Here is a 21416-nt window from a genome sequence, read left to right as displayed (position 1 = left end):
AATCATTTTTCCTACCTTTGTTGTCTGGTGATTTCATTAGTCTCTGGTTGCACTTCCTTCTGACTGTGTATCCAATATTTCTTTCTTTCTGCCTCCTGCATGCTTCCTCTCCTCCGGACCTCATTCACTTCCCCAACCAACATCTGTCTCTGTTCATCCATGAGTCCATGAGAAAGAGAGCAAGAGAGATTCAGGGTGTATCTCTCCCACCCCCTCTACTGCCACATCCAACATTTCTTCCTCTCTCTTTCCCCGGATCATGTGCAGCATTTTTCACCACTGCCCACCTGCCCCATGCTCATTTCTCCTTCTATCACCCCTCTCCAGCACTATGCCACATCTCTCCCTCCATCATTCCTCCCCCTTGCATCCCCTTCAATCTGTCCCTCTCGTCTCTCTCCACCACCATATCCAACATGTCTCCCTCTTCTCCTATTCCCCATGCCAGTGGCGTACCTAGCATATGTGCCACCCGGGGCCCATCATTTTTTGGCACTCTCTTCCATCTGTACGAAAAACATGATTTTTAGTAACAAGCCACACGTCACACATGAGTACCTAGGAAAAGGCAGCATCTTACATACTGCAGTGATCAGTACAACAGCAATACACCCATTGTAAAACTAAACAAGCCAGACTAGTACAGATCAATCTTACACCGTCAATCCTAACAGAAAACCATGTCTTTTGAACACAGAAAACACCTTCGCCTAGTATGGAATGTCATCACAAACTAACCCCTCCCCCTTTTACAAAACTGTAGTGTAGGTTTTAGCCAAGGTGGTAACAGCTCTGACGCTCATAGAATTCTGAGCATCAGAACTGCTACCACCACGGCTGGCGCTAAAAAACGCTCCACAGTTTTGTAAAAGGGGGGATAAAATAGAAATACATAGACAAAGGTTAAATTGAACCAGCAAGAAGCTGGACTCTGCATACAATGCAACACAACAGAAACAGTGACACATGTCTCCTAAAGCAATAAATAAATAGAAAATTTTTGTTCTACCTTTGCCTTCTCTGGTTTCTGCTTTCCTCATCTTCTTGTTACTGTCTTCTTTCCATCCACTGTCTGCCATCTCTCTGCCCCTATATGGCATCTTCTCTCCTTCTATGCCCCTTCCAGAAACTGTATGCCTCCCCCTTCCATCTCTCCTTTCACCCCCATTGGTCTGGCATCTCTCTCCTCTCCTTCCCTCTCCCACACCTCTCTTCTGCAATCCCTTTCTTCCCTCATTTTCCTTTTCAATTTATTTTCTGCATCCATCTAGATCAGTGGTCTCAAGCTCAAACCCTTTGCAGGGCCACATTTTGAATTTGTCAGTACTTGGAGGTCCTCAGAAAAAAATAGTTACAGAAATAACAATTTTGCATGAGGTAAAACTCTTTATAGTTTATAAATCTTTCCTTTTGGTTAAGTCTTAATAATAATATTGTAATTTATAGCTAAAGAGACATAGGATCAAGAAACTGTTTTATTTTACTTTTATGATTATGATAAACATACCGAGGGCCTCAAAATAGTACCTGGCGGGCCGCATGTGGCCCCCAGGCCGCGAGTTTGAGACCACTGATCTAGATTATGTTCTTACTATCCTCTCATCAATTTCCTTTTTTACTGTCTACCTACAGCTCTCCACCTCTTTCCTCACCCCCTCCAGTATTTCCCTAACTCAATCCTTTTCCATTATGTGCCCTCCTTTTATTTATCCCCTCCTTCCATCATGTGCCCTCTTTCTCTACCCCTTCCATCTAGTACCTTCTCCTCTCTCTGTCCACTTCCATCGTCTGCTCCCCTCTTTCTCTCCTCCCATTTCCTTCCTGCATTTGCTCCCTTATCTCTCCCAACTGCACTTCCATCCAGCATAGGCTCCCCCTCTACCCGTCACATTACCATCCAATGTCTGCCCTTTCTCTCTCCATCCACCCCTCTTCAATCAGCATCTGCCCCCTTTCTTTCCCTCCAATCCAATTCCATCCAGTATCCTTCCCCCTTATGTCACTCTCCCCTTTCCCTGTACATCAATTCCATCAGCACCACCCTTCCATACCACCCTGCCCCCTTTCTCTCCCTGCACCACTCTTTCATTCCAGCAGTCCTACTCCTTTCTCGCGATGACTGTAGCTGCCGGCTGCCAGTCCACCCCACTCCTACGTACTAGCTCTAGAGCAGAGTCGGCAGCCACATGCTGGAAGGTCCCGCGATGACTCCAGGCTTTGTTCCAGAAGAAGTAAGTTACGTCGGAGGGAGTTGACCCAGCAGATGCAGGGAGTTATGGCAAGGACCCGCAATGACTGCATCTGCAGGGTCCACTCCTCCGATATAACTTACTTCTGGAGCAAAGCCGGCAGACGAGTCATCGGGGGACCTTCCTACACTTCAGCGCAGCTGCCGACTCTGCTCTAGAGCAGTGTTTTTCAACCTTTTTACATTACATTACATTAGGGATTTCTATTCCGCCATTACCTTGCGGTTCAAGACGGCTTACAAAAGATTTATAAACGGGTTACAATGGAGGAACCGATGATAAATTAGAATGGTAAATAGATAATTTCGGGGCAAGGATAAATACAGTTTACAGGAAGTGTGTAAGTGGAGGTTACATTGGTAGCATAGTTGTTATTGCTGGTGTACTGGACTGGCAGAAATAAAAGAATTATTTCATGGACCGGCAAACTACCAAGACTGAAATTTAAAAAACACATTTCCGCCCCATCTCCGAAAGCTCAGTCCCCCCAAACCATCTGATCCCATCCGCACGAGTCTCAGTTATGATTTTATATTGAACATATTTTATTAAAGTATAAAAAGAAACAATATTCTGTACAATTGTCATTTTATAAATATAAATATACAGAGCAAGGACCAACAAAATCCCTGTCTCCCCTTCCCTTCACATAAATCCCCTCTACTATCAAGAAAACTGAACAAGCCAAATTTATTATAGAATGCTACACAGAAATATCATGCTAACAGAATATTGCAGTCACACATGACAGGAACAGTGTTAGGAGAGTGCAACTAGGGCAACTGCCCCCTGGTCCGAGAGAGCAACGCCCCCCCCCCCCCCCCCCGTGATGACACTTAAGATCAGCAACGGGCCTTCTTCTGCCCCTGGCATCAACAGAACTTCAGATCGGCAATGCAGTGCTCAATCAAAAGCAGAAACAGGAAGCTGAGTCAGAGGGAAGCTTTTGACGTGAGCACTAGAGAATGGCACGGGGAAAAAATCTGTCCCCATCACTGCACTGTCCCCTTCACCGCTCTGTCACCGCCATTTCCTTCACTGCCCCGTCACCGTCCCTGCAGCATCCATACAAGCCTCAGTATTGCAATATTTAGCTTATTCCTTCCTTATAAATCAAAGTTCTGGCTGCTGATCTGGAGAAAGAGTTCAGCTGGCAGGGCTTTGTTTATAAATTTTTATCAACACAACTAATATACTACTTTATTATGAAGCAAAACGAAAAAGAAATATAATTTTTTTTCTACCTTTGTTGTCTGGTTTCTGCTCTCCTCATCTTCTCATTCAATTCCTTCCATCCACTGTCTCTCTTCTCTCTGCATCTTCTATTTCCTCTGTTATTGTGCCTCTCCCTTTCTCCCCCCTTCCAAATTGGTCTGGCACCCATCTTCTTCCCTCCTTTACCCCCATAGTCTGGCATCTCTGTCTTCTTCCCTTCCAGCATCTTCCCCCACTCTCTGTTCCCCATTTCCTTTCAGTGTCTTCTCCCCACTCTCTCTTCCCTATTTCCCTTCAGAGTCCTCCCCACTCTCTTCCCCATTTCCCTTCAGTGTCCTTCTCCCCCCTCCGTCTTCCCCATGTGCTTTCAGTGTCCTTCTCCCCCCCTTTGTCTTCCCCATGTGCTTTCAGAGTCCTTCTCCCCCCTCTGTCTTCCCCATGTCCTTTCAGTGTCCTTCTCCCCCTTCTGTCTTCCCCATGTCCTTTCAGCGTCCTTCTCCCCCCTTTGTCTTCTCCATGTCCTTTCAGAGTCCTTCTCCCACCTCTGTCTTCCCCATATCCTTTCAGCGTCCTTCTCACCCCCCCTCTGTTTTACCCATTTCCCTTCAGCATCTTTTCCTCTCCGCCCCACCTTTCCTCCCTTTCTCTCCCCTCCCCTTTACCTTCGTGGCGCTTTCACCCCCCCCCCTCAACACGCCTGGTCCAACAAACCTCCCTGCCCTGTGGCCAGCAATGTCTAAACTGCCTTCTTACAGCAGCTGGAGCGTTGTAGTTGCATATGGCTGCCGTAAAGGTCATCTCTGATGCAACTTCCAGTTGAGTCAGAGACAACCTTTACGGCAGCCATATGCAACTACAACGCTCTGAAGAAGGCAGTTTAGACATCGCTGGCCACAGGGCAGGGAGGTTTGTTGGACCTGGCATGTTTCAGGGGGGTGAAAGCGCTACAAAGGTAAGGGGTATGTGTGAAAGTGCCACGAAGGTAAGGGGCAGGGAGGGAGAAAGGGAGCTGATTCAACTCGGCGGCAACAGTAAGGAGGGCAGCAGTAAAAAGGGAGGGAGCGCGATAGGGACTGGGCCGGCTGTGCACCCCCCTAAGGCTGCACCCGGGGCGAACGCCCCCTCCTTGGTACGCCACTACCCCATGTATCTCTACCTCATTCTTCTCTTTTTATATGCCCAATTTTCCTCTTTCTTCCTTTCCCCATGTACACCATCTCTTTCCCTCTGACACACATACACCCAACAATTCTCCCTTTCTATTCCCTCCCTTCTATGTCCCAAGTTAGTGCCTCCTTCCTCCCTCCGTTCTGTGTCCCAAGTTCATGCCCCCCTGCCTTCCAGCCTTTGTCCCAGAATTGTGCCCTTCCCATGTCCCAATATGCTCCTCCCCCCTCCTTTCTCCCTTTGGCCCAGATCATATCCCCTTTCTCCCTTACTTGCTCACTCTAGGGCCGCACTCGGTTCCTTCAGGGCCGTCCAACTGGGCTGCTCCTTCTGCCTTCAGCAGCACTTGTTGCAGGGATGCGGGGGCAGCAGCTCTTACATGCTGCATGTGGTTGACCCACAAGCCTTCACTCTGACATCAGCTCTGATGTCAGAGAGAAGGCTACCGGGTCAGCCACGTGCAGCGTGAAAGAGCCACTAACTCATCGCTGCAACAAGTGCCGCTGAAGGCTGGAAGGAACATCTCATCTTGAAGTAGGTAGCTGGGATCCCCCGCTGACCCGGAAAACTTCCCTCTAACATCGGTGAGAAGCCTTCTGGGTCGACTTCAGTAAGGGAGGCGGGCAGGGGATCCTCGGTGGTGGAGGCACAGCCTTTAAGGAGGAAAGGGGCGTGAGATGCATACTGCGTGTTAAGAAACACTGGTCTAGGCCATTATTGATATGGCTTGGGGAAATCTACTGCTTATTCTTAGGATAAGCATTATAAAATCTGTTATTATTTGGAATCTAGCTAGGTTGAAAGCAGCAGTTAGGATCTGTGTATTGATAGCCTACATTTGGTGCTGAGGCCCTGAAGCAGTGGTTACCGGCCACGAAACGATCATCGGCCTGGCCTGTTTGTGTTCAGTGGTATTTACCATTAATCATTCTTGGCTATTTTTTGTTCCCACCTGCTAACTTTAAACTTGTGCGAAAGTTTTTTGCCTATGATGCTTGGGTGGAAAAGTGTGGGTACACCTCTCCGTTTGTTTGAGGCTTTTCTTTTGTTTAAGTAATAAGCTAGCTTCTTGGCTTGTGTGGTGCTTTTGTCTTGGAATGATATTTTTGTATTACACTTCCTTCCATTCCTCCCTGTTTTTTGTGTTTATATATCACATACATAAAATCTTATTTCCCTGCAATTTCCACATATAACAAACAGAGGAGTATGTGCAGATTATTGGGTGCCTAGATCCCTTCCAGTATGGTTTTCGAAAACTCACAGTGTTGAGTTACTGTTAAAATCTGTATTAGACACACTAAAGAAGGGGATGGATGAACGCCAGGCGTATTGTCTGATCTCCCTAGATGTTGTGACCAGTCAGGCTCCGTGCCTGCCTTGGTCCCCGTGATTTTAAATCTAGTCCTGTTTCTAGAAAGGCAGGTATTCTCCCTAACAGCCACCAGGGGAGCCCAAGAGCGCCTCAGACTAAGAGCAAGCAGGTTAGGGTGTGGCTCCACTACAAAGGCTACAGAGTGGACTAGGTTGTTGGAGAGGATAGGGAAAAGGAATGGGCCTCTCCCTGAGGAGCAGCTTCCCAGACTAAGCCAGGGTAATCAGCCAACCCTTTGGAGGTAGAGGCAGGTTCCTCTACTGAAGTTTCAGCTCCAGCCCAGGAGGAGCAAATGGAAATCCAAGAAATGCTGATTCCCCCAGAACTGTTTCAAGAGCCTGAACTGATGGATATAGGTTTGGCTATCAGGCATTCCTGAAGGCACTGCTGTGAGTGTTTGTTTTTGAGCTGGCTAAGTTTGGAACATTATTATTATTTTTTTTAAAGACTGTGTTTTTTGTTGCTGCAAATGTGCTGTTTCCCTATGAGAGAATATTTTGGGGGTTTTGCATATGCTGTTTGAACTGGGTTAAGGACACTGCATTTAAAACCCTAGCTGGTTTTTTCTGTTTGGACTTTTGTGTGGGGGTTGGGCATTAGTTGGTGCCTGGAAGAGAAACTGTGGGTTGGTTTTTTTCTTTTGATTTTTTGTGCATTTGGGAGCTTAAGCCCATAGGAAGCTGAAGTTTGCCATGAACTTTGGGGAGAAGTTTGCTGTCATCCTGGGAGGGATTTTGGAAAGCGATTGATGAAGTTTTAAAGGCAAACTTGTGGCAAACTCCCTGTCCCCAGCTGTGCTTGCTAGCAGCTGGAGACTCATTTATGTTTGACTTGAATAACTGTTTAAAGTTGGACTTACCTGGAACCTGCTTTAGGCAGGCTGTTGCAGAGGACTCCTGAAAATAAGAGGAACCCTTTGGGAAGACAAGAGTAAAGTTTTTTTTCTTTGTTTTGGAGCAGGAAAATCCTGAAAGCTGTGCAGGAGTTTTCTTTGGTGTTTTGTTTTGGAGGAACTTGAATTTATTGAAGGGCTCTGGCCCATTCTGACTATTAAAACCTTCATAAGAATTTTCTGGCAACCCTGTAGGGCTGACTCAATCCAGAGTAGCGCGCCCAGGCCAGTAATATTTCCTGTGACCACTTGGGGTGCTGTTGGCCGTTCTGAGAGACTTCGATAGTTACAATCTCTCTGGAGCCTTTGATACAATGGATTTGTCGATATTGCTTTCAAAGCTGAAGAGTTTAGGAGTTAGGGATATAGTACTTAACTGGTTAAAACAAAAACAAAAAAAAAAAGAACTTCACTCCAATAGTACTTAACTGGTTTACATCATATCTGACAGGTTGATCTTTTCATGTGAGAGGAGGACAAAGTATCTAAGAGGATGATGATAAGAAAGGGTGTTCCACAGGGGTCAGCTTTATCAGCACTGCTGTTCAACATTTATATGATGAGGCATACAAACCTAAGGATTAGATTAGATTAGATATGTCTACCTTAGGAAAGGTTTTTCATAAATGTGGAATACAGAATTTATGCAGATGACATATTATTTTTCTTCCCTATACGGTAGGAGTGTCAAACTCAATCAGTTGGGCCGAAATCTAAAACACAGGCTAAGTAGCGGGCCAAATTTTTTATTAAGAGACACCATATCACACGCCATCCTTGGGCCAAATTTTTTATTAAGAGACACCATATCACACGCCATCCTTGTGCATTAATCTTGTTCTGAAAATAACAACAAGCATGGTCGGGCACTTGTGTGGAGCGCCCTAGCTTTTATACTGGGACTGGGTCCTTCTTCCTGCAAATGGGTACTGAGGCAGTGCAATGAGGCGCTTGGAGCGCTGCTGGGACTGAGGCTACACGGTCAGGCGCTTGGATACAGCACAATCACCACAGGCCACATAAAATGGCCAGGTGGGCTGGATTCGGCCCGCAGGCCTTATGTTTGACATGTGTGCCATAGGGGATCAGAAACAAGAGCTTGAACAAAAATTGAGTCTGTGTATGCAGGTGGTGTGTACTTGGATGTTTGATCATGGACTACTGTTGAATGTTAATAAAATCATGATTATGTTAATAAAATCATGATTGTGGGACAAACTCCAGAAAATAAGAACATAAGATTTACCGCTGCTGGGTCAGACCTGTGGTCCATCGTGCCCAGCAGTCCGCACACACGAAGGCCCTTAGGTCAAAGACCAGTGCCCTACTAGAGTCTAGCCTTACCTGCATATGTTCTGGTCCAGCAGGAACTTATTTAACCTTTTCTTGAATCCCTGTAGGGTGCTTTCCCCTATAACAGCCTCTGAAAGAGTGTTCCAGATTTCTACCACTTTCTGGGTGAAGAAGAACTTCCTTACGTTTGTACGGAGTCTATCCCCTTTTAACTTTCCTCTCATTCTCTTTACCTTGGAGAGGGTCCTCTCATTCTCTACTACAGGAGTCCCCAAAGTCCCTCCTTGAGAGCCGAATCCAGTCGGGTTTTCAGGATTTCCCCAATGAATATGCATTGAAAGCAGTGCATTCACATAGATCTCATGCATATTCATTGGGGAAATCCTGAAAACCTGACTGGATTTGGCCCTCAAGGAGGGACTTTGGGGAAGTCAATTCCCTTCAATATCTTGAATGTTTCAATCATGTCCCCTCTCAGTCTCCTCTGCTCAAGGGAGAAGAGGCTCAATTTCTCTAGCCTCTCATTGTACAGCAACTCCCCCAGTCCCTTAACCATTTTTGTCATTCTTCTCTGGACCCTTTCAAGTAGTACTATGTCCAGTGTTGGACGCAGTATTCCAGGTAGGGGCATAACACGTTTCAGAAATTAGATAGTTCCAAGTCTAATAGGTGTTGGCACTGTCATCTCGAACCTGGGACATTAGATCATTTATTATTTTATTGTCCCTTGATACTTCAATTTTGGAGATCCATTTGAGATCATGTAAACAAAGTAATGAAAAATCCAGTGGCACTAACATATGACACTGTGCTATTTGGCACTATGATGAGAGCTAAAAGCCAAATATCAGCTCATAATAATAAACTTATCTTTATTATGACATGGGTTCCCATACAGCTTATTCTAAGGAATTGGAAAAACTGGGATAGACTTCTTTTGGTGGGAGTCTCTCTCTCACATTTTTAAGATGTAACGTAATATGGCCATTCATCAGGGACATTATAAGAAGTTTCTGAAGATTTGGGAGCCATTGACAAAATTTTGCAAAGAGTGATTGGTGACTATGCCCTTTGGTCGTACACGTCAAGGGTGGGTGGGTATGAGGGCGGGTTGGAATGCATTTTTCAATTTCCCAATTTGAGTGGTTTTTAGATATAATTAGGGAGTGATATCTTTTGTCATAGATTATAATTGTAATTGTATTTAAGTGCTTTTATAGAGTTATATAATTGTATTATATTGTGCACTTACTTATGGCTTTAAAATGAATAAAGAAATTTTAAAAAACAAAAAAAACAGGGTTATAGTAAAAAAAAAGTGTACCTAAAGACTCTGACAATATATGAAACAAGAGGGAAACAGATTGAACTACAATGTTTAGGAGAAAAAGAGAACATATAGGGTTACAACATTAGGATAGGAAATTGTTACCCATTAATTTTCTTATATAGGGATAATAGCTGTCAGAGGAATATTTGAGTTCAAGAGAATCCAAAAAATTCATTGGAAAGCGTCTTTGAAGAGCCAGCTTTCTAAAAGACCTTTAAATTTGTTTAGTAACTTTTCATTCACTGATATAAATCAGTAGTGAATTCCATGTTTGCGGTGCCGTAATGGAGAATATCGTGTCCCTCCAAGTGTAAATGAATCTTAGGGAATGGACTGAAAGGAGGGATTTCTCGTTAGATCTTAAGGATCTAGTTGGAGCGTATGGAATCAGGTGTTTTTCTAAGAATGCGGGAGCTTTGTTTATTAATGTTTTATGTGTCAATAGTGCTAATTTATAATGAGCTTTCTGTAAAAGGGGAGTAACATGGTCAAAGTTTTTCTTTTTGGTAATTATTTTTATTGCTGTGTTTTTTATTATTTGTAATCTGCGTAATTCCTTTAGTGTTATTCTCTTGTATAATGCATTACAGTAATCTATTTTTGATATGACCAATGAATGTATTAGAATATTCAAAGATGTTTCTTCGAGGAATGGGGTTAATGATTGAATCATGCGTAGTCTGTAAAAGCAGCTTCTAACCAATGTACTTATTTGTTCATGATAATTAAGTTTCTGATCTAGGATAACCTCTAATATTTTAACTTTTGAGATTTCTTGTAGTGTTATGTTGTTAATATTTATATGTGATCCTAATTTTTGCCCTTCCTGAAGGGGATAGACTTAGTAGATAAAGACAGGTTGTTCACCCTCTCCAAGGTAGGGAGAACGAGAGGGCACTCTCTAAAGTTGAAAGGGGATAGATTCCATACAAACATAAGGAAGTTCTTCTTCACCCAGAGAGTGGTAGAAAACTGGAACGCTCTTCTGGAGTCTGTCATAGGGGAAAACACCCTCCAAGGATTCAAGACAAAGTTAGACAAGTTCCTGATGAACAAGGATGTACGCTGATAGGGCTAGTCTCAGTTAGGGCGCTGGTCTTTGATTAGAGAGCCGCCACGTGAGCGGACTGCTAGGCATGATGGACCACTGGTCTGACCCAGCAGCTGCAATTCTTATGTTCTTATGACTTCAGTTTTAGCTGTGTTTAGAGCTAGTTTGTTGTCATGTAGCCATTTGGAAATTTCTGATAATTTCTTATTGACTGAAGAAATTTCTTCTGTAGAATTCGGATCTAAGGGGTACAGAAGTTGAACGTCGTCTGCATAGGCAAATGTTGTAAATCCAATTGATTGGCTAAGAGTTAGTAAGGAGGCCAAGAAGATGTCGAACAATAAAGGGGATAATATTGAACCTTGTAGATACCATAGTTTGTTGAAATTGTACTGGAAGATGAGTTATTAAAGACCACCTTTGATGAACGCTCAGAGAAATATGATTGAAACCATTGGAAGACTTGTTCACTTATTCCTAATGATCTAAGTCTGCTTAATAGGAGATGGCGGCCTATTGTGTTGAAAGCAGATGATAAATCCAGGGATATAAGAAGGACAAATTGAAGATGATCCAAGAAGTAGAGGAAAGAAGATGTCAGGCCTATTAAGGAATGTTCAGTCAAGAGTTGTTGTCGGAAACCTGTTTAGTGTGGATGTAAAGCTCCAGTTTTCTCAATAAATTCCGATACCTGATTAAAGACTATTTTCTCCGTCACTTTGCTAGGAAGGGTATTTTTGCTATCAGTTGAAAATTGGCACGATCGTTAAGGTTTCCTTTAGGATCCTTGGGAATTGGGTGGATAGTTGAGTGTTTCCATGTTTTGGGAATGATCCCTTCCTCCAAACTAGTTGTGATAATTTTGTGAATGTATATTCCAAAGATATGACCACATATTCCAAAGATATGACCAAAGATATGACCACATATGACCAAAGATATGACCACATAGAAGCATACCACAACTCACACTGGCTCCCAATACAAGCAAGAGTAGACTTCAAATTCTACTGCCTACTATTCAAAGCTATTAATGGAGAAAGCCCAACCTACTGGAACAACCGACTAACTCAATCCACCTCAACCAGATAGGAGAACCCACTCACTATTCAAACACCTACCAACCAAAAACATCAAACGAAGAAAACTATATGACAACCTAATGGCCACCAAAGCAGCAAAACTAAACAGACAAATCACCAATCTACTGTCTTCGACCACAGACTACAAAACCTTCAAAAAAGAAACTAAAACCCTACTCTTCAAAAAATACATAAAACCTATTTAACATGACCAGTTCCTTCCCAAACTCCACCTACCACACTTTCTACCCCTATCAAATAAAAAATGTTTCTAATTACCCAACATGTGTCACCTTAAGTTCTTGACAATTCTTATGTAATCCACCTAATTATCTAAATATCTAACAACTCCTTAAACCGCAAGGTAATGGCGGAATAGAAATCACTAATGTAATGTAATGTAAGATACTGAAGAATTTTTTCAGAATACATGACGGAAGTGAAACTGTATCTGTACTTTTTGTATTCATCATTTGAAACAGTCATTGAATGTCAGGTAATGTGAATGAGCATATTTTGATGTTGGGAGAAAAATGTCTTGGTTTGAGTGATCGAAGTCCATGATGGAATTTGCTTTGAATTGGTTTCTGGTCCCCTGTATTTTATCTATGAAATAGCCAAATCCTGTGCAGTGAGGGTGCTAGTAGCTCCCAATACACTACGTGAAATGTTGTTAAAGATTTAAGTTTAAGAATAGTGTTGAGGAGTATTTGCTTTCTGTATATGGGTCGTGTAATATTCTGCTGTATACCATGGGTTGTTTGTTTTCTTGCTGAAGTTCGTTATAGTGGGGACCAGGTTATCCATTAGAGTCTTGCATAGATTATCCCATCTTACTATTTGATTTTCAATTGATAAGTTCTTAAGGTCTTCAATTTTTAGATTGATTATTGAGTTCATGGCAGTAGGATCTAATTTGCTGTAATCGCGATAGGATGTTGTTTTGGCCTGATATAGGTGTGTGGTTTGTTTGTGATAGTGCTGTAAAGAGATTAAACTGTGATCTGTCCAAGGAACAGGACAGATTTTTGAGAGAGAGAAGTCAGGGGAAAGATGTTTTGAAATGAGGACCATGTCTAATGTGTGCCCGGCGATATGTGTTGGTTTGGATATTATGGGAACTACATCTAAGTTTGACAGGAAATTAAGTAGTTCTGATGTGATAGCATTGTCTGGTTCATCAAAATGAACATTAAAATTGCCAAGAATCAACTGATTTTTTGTTGATGTGCTGATTGAAGATGTGTGATCAGATCTCTGTTAATTGGCAGTGGCACATATAAGAGAAGGATATCAAGTTCGGGTTCGGCATTCATTTTGAATTGCAGATACTCAATCAGTGCTCGGGGTGGTGATTTTCCAAATTCTTTAATAATCAGATGTTTATAGATTACTCCCGTCCTTTTTTCCAGCTCGATGGTTACATTGGAAGGTGAAGCCAGGGGGACAGGCATAGCCGATATAGGCCTCATCTCCATCTAACAGCCAAGTTTCTGTAATATAAAGGATGTCTAGTGAATTTTGAATAATTTAATTTTGAATACTATGGTACTTACTTTTCAGAGATCTTGCGTTTATGAGGCTGACGTTAAGAGGGCTTATTTGGTGATGGCTTTCTGATTGAAAAAGTGTAGGTATTTGAATAATGTTGAGTTGAGTGGAAGATGCCGGAGCATACCTGTGGGTGTTGGCTGGTCTGCGTCCCCAGTGAACTGGAGTATGTGTTGGGGTTGAGTCCATAATGCTGCTATTGTCAGTTTGATTAGCTGCAAAATCTGTTATAAAGAAGGTTAGGAGGATAGCCTTGCTAGTAATGTAGGTTGAAAATTTCAGGTTTTTTTGCGCACTCAGTGTGCGCACTAAGGAGCATTACTTGCTCCATAAGTGTGCTCCTTCGGCATGCGTTGCAAGAGACTAGTATAAGTAAGGCTTGAAGAGGAGGTGTGGTCCAGAGCCCCTGAGGTGTCACCCCTGAGATGTCTCTTCTCCAAGCTGAAGAGCTATAGTCACTTTAGCCTTTCCTCATAGGGAAGTAGACCCATCCTTTTTATCATTTTTATTATCCTTCTCTGTACCTTTTCTAATTCCGCTATATCTTTTTTGAGATATGGCGACCAGAATTGCACACAGTATTCAAGGAGCGGCCATACCATAGAGTGATACAAGGGCATTATAACATTTTCATCTTTGTTTTCCATTCCTTTCCTGATAATTCCTAACATTCTATTTGCTTTCTTAGCTGTCACCGCACATTGAGCTGAGGGTTTTAGTGTATCCTCAACAATGACACCTAGATCCTTTTCCTGGGTAGCTATAGTTTGGGTTCCTCTTTCCCACATGCATCACTTTGCACTTGCTCACATTGAATGTCATCTGTCATTTTGATGCCCAGTCTCCAAGTCTCACAAGGTCCTTTTTTTAATTTTTCACAATCCTCTTGCGATTTAGCAACTTTGAATATCTTTGTGAAATCAGCAAATTTAATTATCTCACTAGTTATTCCTATATCTAGATCATTGATAAATATGTTAAAAAGCAGCGGTCCTAGCACAGACCCCTGGGGAACCCCACTATTTACCATTCTCCATTGAAAATATTGACCATTTTAACCTAATCTGTTTTTTATCTTTCAACCAGTTTTTAATCCTTTATAGGACATTACCTCCTATTGCCTGACTTTCTAATTTCCTCAGAAGCCTTTCATGAGATACTTTGTCAAATGCCTTTTGAAAATCCAAATGCACAATATCAACTGGCTCTCCTTTATCTACGTTTGTTCACTCCTTCAAAGAAATGCAGTAGATTGGTGAGGCAAGATTTCCCTTGACCAAATCCATGATGGCTTTCTCTCATTAGTCCATGCTTATGTATATGTTCTGTCATTTTGTTCTTTATAATAGTATCTACCATTTTGCCTGGTACCAATGCCAGACTCACTGGTCTATAATTTCCCAGATCACCTCTGGAACCCTTTTAAAAAATTGGCGTCATGTTGTTCACCCTCCAATCTTCCAGTACTATGATCGATTTTAAAGAAAAATTACAAATTAACAATAGCTCTGCAAGTAAATTTTTCAATTCTATCAGCACTTTGTGATGTATACTAACTGGTCTAGATACTTTGCTACTGTTCCTTTTGTCATATTGGCCCATTACATAATAATAATTATTATTATTATTTTATTTTATATACCGCCATACCCAAAAAGTTCTAGGCGGTTCACAACAATTAATTGTAATACAAACAATGCAAATCATTGAAAATCAACAAGTTATATGCATATAACTTAAGAAAAATACATACATGCCATATAAAGAGGGTACAACAATCTTAAAAGAATAAAATATGTTAAGAACTCAGCCTGTTAAATAATTGAGTTTTTATCTGCTTTCTAAAATCAAGATAATAGGCATCTAACACAATTTTGGCGAGCCATGAATTTAGTTTGGCCACCTGAAAAGACAAGGTTCTTTCAAAGAACCTTTTATAATGACATAATTTTAATGAGGGAAAAGCAAACAAATGTATTCTTTGAGAGCTCTTATTGTTATAATTCAAAGTGAAGTGGGGGTTGAGATAACCCGATGACATACCAAATACTGTTTTGTAGCAGATGCATGAGAACTGTTCTGTTCAGAACCCTAGATTCCAATGGCAACCACATGTAGCTTTTGATAGAAAGGGGTAACGTTCCCATTTCTTCAGGCCAAAAATAAGACAGCCGGCCGTATTCTGAACCATCCTCAATTTCCTGATAATTTTTTTAAAGGCGCCCATATATATGATGTTGCAATAATCAAGAATACTCAGAATGGAAGATTATACTAACAGACGAAGGGAGGCATCGTCAAAGTACTTTTTTTATAGTGTAGAGTTTCCAAAGTACCGAGATACTCTTCTTAAATACATCTTCAAGCATTATAGAAATTTGTTTGAGTTTCTCCGATTCATTAGAATTGAACCATTTCTGGCACCAGTAACTCCATATCTTCCTCGTGAAGCCCAAAGCAAATAATTAATTTAATCTATCCGCTATTGCCTTGTCTTCTCTGAGAGCCCCTTTTATCCCTCGGTCATCTAGCGGTCCAACTAATTCTCTTCCCAGCTTCTTGCTTTTAATATACCTGTGTGTTTTGCTTCCAGTGTAATTTTCAAGGTCTCTCTTTGTCTTCCTTATTAGCGCCTTGCATTTGACTTGACATTCCTTATGCTGTTTACAATTATTTTCAGTTGGCTCTTCCACTTTCTGAAGGATTCTCTTTTAACTCTAATATCTTCCTTCACCTTACTCGTTAACCACGCGGCTGCCGTTGTTCTTCCTTCCTCCTTTTTTAATACATGGAATTATGTAGTCTGGGCTTCCTGGATGATATTTTTTTTTTTTTTTTAATTTCAAAATTTTCTTTTTATTAAGAAAAGAAGTATACAAAGAAGTAAACCACAATCCGAATACAAAGAACCAGGAACAAAGTAAAACACCAGACTAGAGGGTCTATCGCGTGGTTTCTGCGCGGAGACAAAAGATACTCAGCAAAAGCCAAGAAGAACCCACCCCCCAGGGTGATTTCTTGCTTTTTAAATTCATGGAGATTCGGAGTGTGATTTTACTCTCATATGCATATGATTCAAGTCTATGATACATACATAGTGAGTTCCACCAAAACGTATAATCTAATAACGAAAACGATTTCCAATTTTTCAGAATGTGCATGAGAGCAGTCACAATCATGGTATCAATGAGTTTAGGAGGACATTTTGATTGCGCGAAGCAGGGATGTTGAGATCGAAGGATTATAATGTCCATAGAAATTTCTTCTGAGCAGTTAGTGATAGATTGTATGGTATTCCAAATTTGGGTCCAAAAGGAGCGGACTAAAGTACAATGAAAAAACATATGATCAAGAGTTCCCTCCTCTTTCAAGCAGTTCCAGCAAATAGAGTCAAGTTTTAAGTTGGCTTTCCACATGCGAAATGGGGTCCATATTGCATTCCACATAATAAAGAACATTGATTGTGAAACTCTAGAAGATAGAAGTGGGCGGTTTGTTGAAGACCAAAAGAGTTCCCAATCAATGTCAGATAGCGGAATGGTGAGTATATTATCCCAGTGTTTCATAGGTTGATATGAAAAAGTGAATAAATGATCTCTCAGAATATTATAGAAAAAAGACATAGCTTTTCCTTTTGATAGAGACCATAAAGACCAATGGTAGATAGTGTTTTTGGAAGACATGAAGTCATACCGTATATGCACAGAAGACAGCACTTCAATAAGTGAGATCCACTGTGAATAGGCAGAGGAAGGCAACAGGTATTTGGAGCAGAGTATATCAAAAGGAATTGACGTAGTGAGAGTAGACAATTGATGAGCAAACCATATACCTGCTCGCTGCCACCGTTTCCATGAAAGGGATTTGCCATGGTTTTGGATTTTGGGATTATTCCAAAGAGACATGAGTGGGCTTACACTAATTGAGATCTCAGCTATATTATCTAAACGATGGAGAGCATGCTGCGTTGAATTCAATAGAGAATACTTTCTCAAATGTCTAGGTATTGATATCGTTAGTAAGCAGGAGATGTGTAGAGGTTTGCATAGAAAACACTCCATTTCAAACCAAGTAGGAGGGTCTTGAGAAAAGGAGTCATTAACCCAGTAGGCTCCATATTTAGCTAATGAAGCAATATAATAATGATAGAAATCCGGGAAGTTAAGACCACCGTTAATTTTAGAGGCCTTCAGCTTGGCTAGAGCAATTCGAGGTTTTTTCTTGTTCCATATAAATTCAGATAGCTTCCTATTTAGCCAATGGAAAAATGATTTCTGGCATAAAAGAGGAAGCATAGAGAGAATGTAATTAATTTGAGGTGCTAGAACTCTGCAAGATGGCAGCATCAGCTTAAGCTCTGTGTAAGACTATCATAAAAAGTTCTTTTTTAAGACAGTCCATTACATCTTCGGTGGTATTTCTTCCAGTGCCAAGCTCTGTGAATGAGAACTCGATGTGAATACTTCCAATGATCATCTGAAGGTGTGACTTTGCTTGTTAAATTTGAATAGTAAAGACAGATCAGAAGAGGCTTAGTGCTGACAGTGGCAGTTGGACTGTGAGTTATCTTGAAGAAGCAGCCAGCTGATATCAGATGATTCAGAAGAGGCTTAGTGCTGACTGCGGCGGTTGGACTGTGAGTTAATTTTAAGAAGTAGTCGGCTCTAGGGGGGCGTGGCCTGATCGCCACGGAAAACACATAGATGGCGTAACGGCTCCTCTTGCACACGCCTAATTCAAATAAAACTGTGCTTTTATATTTGGGTTTTTTTACACAGTCTATTATATTTTTGCTGCCAGAACCCTCAACTCATCTCAGACGAGTAACCCAGACACCCGATGTCCCGGATGAAGGTGTTGCTCATATCCTGGGTCATGCCGAGGTCGCAAATGCGCCAGTTGTACGGGACCTTCGCTTAAATCCCAGCGAAACCGGCATAAAATTAAAAAAAATCGGCACAAACTAAAAAGAACAAAAAAGGAAAAGAAAACTTCTCCAGCGCTGCTCAGCAGTAAGAGGCCTGAGATCTCCAGACTCCTGATGTCCCGGATGAACGTTTTGTTCATGTCTTACGCCATGGCGGAATCGTAAGTGCGCCAGAGATGTGAGACCTTCACCTCCATGCCTCCTGGAATTTTAAACTCCGGCGAAACCGACACAAATTAAAAAAAATAACAATACAAAAAAAAAAAAAAAAAACCCGGCACAAATAAAAAGGGAAAGAAAATTTCTCCAGCGCTGTTCAACAGTAAGAAACCTGAGATCACGAACAAGACCCAAATTATGAAAGATCTCCTCACAGATTCCGATCCTGGATTCTTCTGTATTACAGAGTCCTGGATCAAAAAAGATGATTATTTTACACAAAACGAGATTTGCCCCCAGGGCTACCAAGGCCTCTTTTCTCCTAGACTAAACCGAAAAGGAGGCGGATTGGCACTCCTCTACAAATCTTTCTTCAATGTTGAACTTCTCGAAAAAGGCAGCCACCACTCACTAGAATATATGCTAGCCTCAATCAATGATGAGCTCCATCTACACCCACTAGGTATCTTATTACTCTATCGCCCGCCCACCCCCTGGAGCAATTCCTCCGAACTTGTTTACGAGACCATATCTAACGCATTCCTTAAGTTCCAAAGACTACTGATCATCGGAGATATCAATCTCCACCTTGATGACACCTCCAGCAAAGATGCATCCGATTTCAATAATTTCCTCATCTCTCTCGGCCTCTCCCCCCCGCCCCCTCTCCAACCCATGAAAAAGGCCACACACTAGACCTCATCAGCTTCCTCGATCTCACGGATTACAAAACTTCAACCGATGACATCCGTTGGGACCACGTTCCCTGGTCCGACCACTATCTAGGAACCTTCTGTCTCCCCATCTTCATGTCTCACCTTGGAACCTCTCCTCTGCCCTCTAAGTCCATTACTTTCCGCAAGAAAATTTCAAGTGATCAGTTCTGGTCCAAATTTCTTGACACTCTCTCATCCAATCCTAAGCCATCAGATTCTGCAACCAACTGGCACAATTGGACCACTCTCTCAGAATCCACCTACCAATCTCTCGCCCCGCTGACCACCAAAACCATCTCCTACTCCCGTAAGGCCCCCTGGTACCTCCCACAACACAGGGTGCTAAAACAAAAATGTCGATCCCTGGAACGCATCTGGAAAAAATCTAAATCCCCCGCAGATAAACAAATCTGGAGAGTCAACATTAAACTCTACAACAATACACTCAAAAGAGCTAGGAAAAATTTCTATGGCGACAAGATCTCCAGTTCAAAAAACCAGAACAGTATGCTGTTCAATATCTGGCGCTCCTTAACTCCCAACACCAACCCTTCCATACTTCCCTCCTCCCCATCAGTGGACCTACTAGCAAACTTTTTCAATGAAAAGGTCACTGCCTTGAGAAGCTCCTTCCCTCCCATAGTCTCCTACCATCCTCTGGTGCCCGCCTCCCCCGATCCTACTACAAAGGTCCTCACCCCCGTCCCAGTCAACAGATCCTGGACTACCTTTGAGCAAGTATCCGATTCGCAGGTCCTCAAACTCTGCCTGAAACTGAAATCCTGTAACTGCACCTTGGATCCATTCCCATCCTATCTATTTGAGAAAATACCCACACAGGCCATCTCTTCTCTCACCATACTCATAAATTCTGCCCTATCATCGGGCCTCTTCTCCCCTGAAATGGGACGCATTGCACTGACCCCCCTACTGAAGAAAGCTGACCTAGACCCCTCCTCCCCATCCAATTATCGCCCAATAGCAAACATTCCGCTCCTAACCAAATTGCTAGAGTCCATCGTCTCCCCCCAACTCTCAGCCTACCTGGAAAGATTCTCTGTCCTCCTACCCTATCAATACGGCTTCAGACCCAACTTCAGTACCGAAACCCTCCTGGCCTCCCTAATCTCGAAGATCCAACAATTTCACTCTCACAAAAAATTTGCCGTTCTCCTTCAATTCGACCTCTCTGCTGCCTTTGACGTTGTCCACCATGACATTCTAATCTTCCTACTCTCCGAGATAGGCATTAGTTCTACAGTCCTTGACTGGTTCTCGAACTTCTTACGTTCTCGCTCTTACACCGTCACCAAACATGGTTCCTCTTCCTCCCCATGGAAACCGACTTGTGGAGTCCCACAAGGCTCCCCCCTATCTCCCATCCTCTTCAACATTTATATGTCCTCCCTGAATCTTCTCCACCTATCCCCCCTAGAAACACTCTACACTTACGCCGACGATATCCTGGTCCTCATCGAGACCGACGCGAACCTCACCAATCTCGCAGCTAACATTTCTTCTTGCATAACCAAACTTCAATCCTGGGCTCACACTGTACAAATGAAATTGAACGAGTCCAAAACTAAACTACTTTGGCTCGGCCCTAAACTTGATCAATTACCCACTTCCATCCCACTGCTCACAGGCTCCTCTCTACAGCTGGAATTCTCTAGCAAAGTTCTGGGCATCACCATAGATTCATCATTATCCTTCAACGACCACCTCAACTCCCTGATAAAAAAATGCTTTTGCAGCCTTCACATGCTGAGGAAAGTGAGATCCTGCTTCCACCAAAAACACTTTGCCGTCCTTGTACAATCCATTATCCTCTCCAGATTGGATTATTGCAATTCCATTTACCTAAGCTTAACAAAGAAAAGCCTCCACAGACTCCAACTAATCCAGAACACCGCGGCCAAACTTATCTTCTCAAAAAGTAAATTTGACCATGTCACACCGCTCCTATCCAAACTCCACTGGCTTCCCGTTATTTCCAGGGTCTACTTTAAATGTGCCTGCCTAACCTTCAAGATCCTCCACGGTATCCTTCCTCCTTTTATCCCTCTATCCTGGAATTCCTCAAATCCAACCTCCACTAGATCCACTCAAAAATTAAAACTATCCTACCCCTCCTTAAAAGGCATCTCCCTTGTTGGTAAACTTGGCTCTTCCCTCCCTTTCAGAATCACTCAGCTCTGGAACAGTCTCCCCTCCCCTCTCCGCAATTTGAGCCCCCTTCTACCATTCCGTAAGCATCTGAAGACCTGGCTCTTCTCCAGAACGTAACCCCGTCCCGCTCCTGGCACTCTCACACCAACCTCTCTTCTCTCATACTTATATAATTCCACTGGAGTTCCGTTCCTTCCCTAACCATGTAAACCGTGTCGAGCTCCATCTGCGGAGATGATG

General features: G+C 42.4%; 1 protein-coding gene across 2 annotated transcripts in view; it reads left to right on the top strand.

Moving 5' to 3' along the window:
• The window catches only part of MAMDC4 (MAM domain containing 4), a 343940-nt gene that overhangs the window by 2443 nt on the left and 320081 nt on the right, over window positions 1–21416 (top strand). The window contains exon 1 of one of the 2 annotated variants that reach the window (XM_033959812.1): window positions 6155–6395. The exons of the other annotated variant lie outside the window; for it this stretch is intronic. The gene's annotated coding sequence lies outside the window, so the exon portion shown is untranslated. Of the gene's footprint in view, window positions 1–6154; window positions 6396–21416 lie in introns of those variants that run through there. 2 annotated transcript variants of the gene reach the window in all.

The sequence above is a fragment of the Geotrypetes seraphini genome, chromosome 10 (assembly GCF_902459505.1).
Source record: "Geotrypetes seraphini chromosome 10, aGeoSer1.1, whole genome shotgun sequence".
Classification (NCBI taxonomy): domain Eukaryota; kingdom Metazoa; phylum Chordata; class Amphibia; order Gymnophiona; family Dermophiidae; genus Geotrypetes; species Geotrypetes seraphini.
The sequence above is the reverse complement of the archived record's forward strand: the minus strand, read 5'-3'. Positions and strand labels throughout refer to the sequence as shown.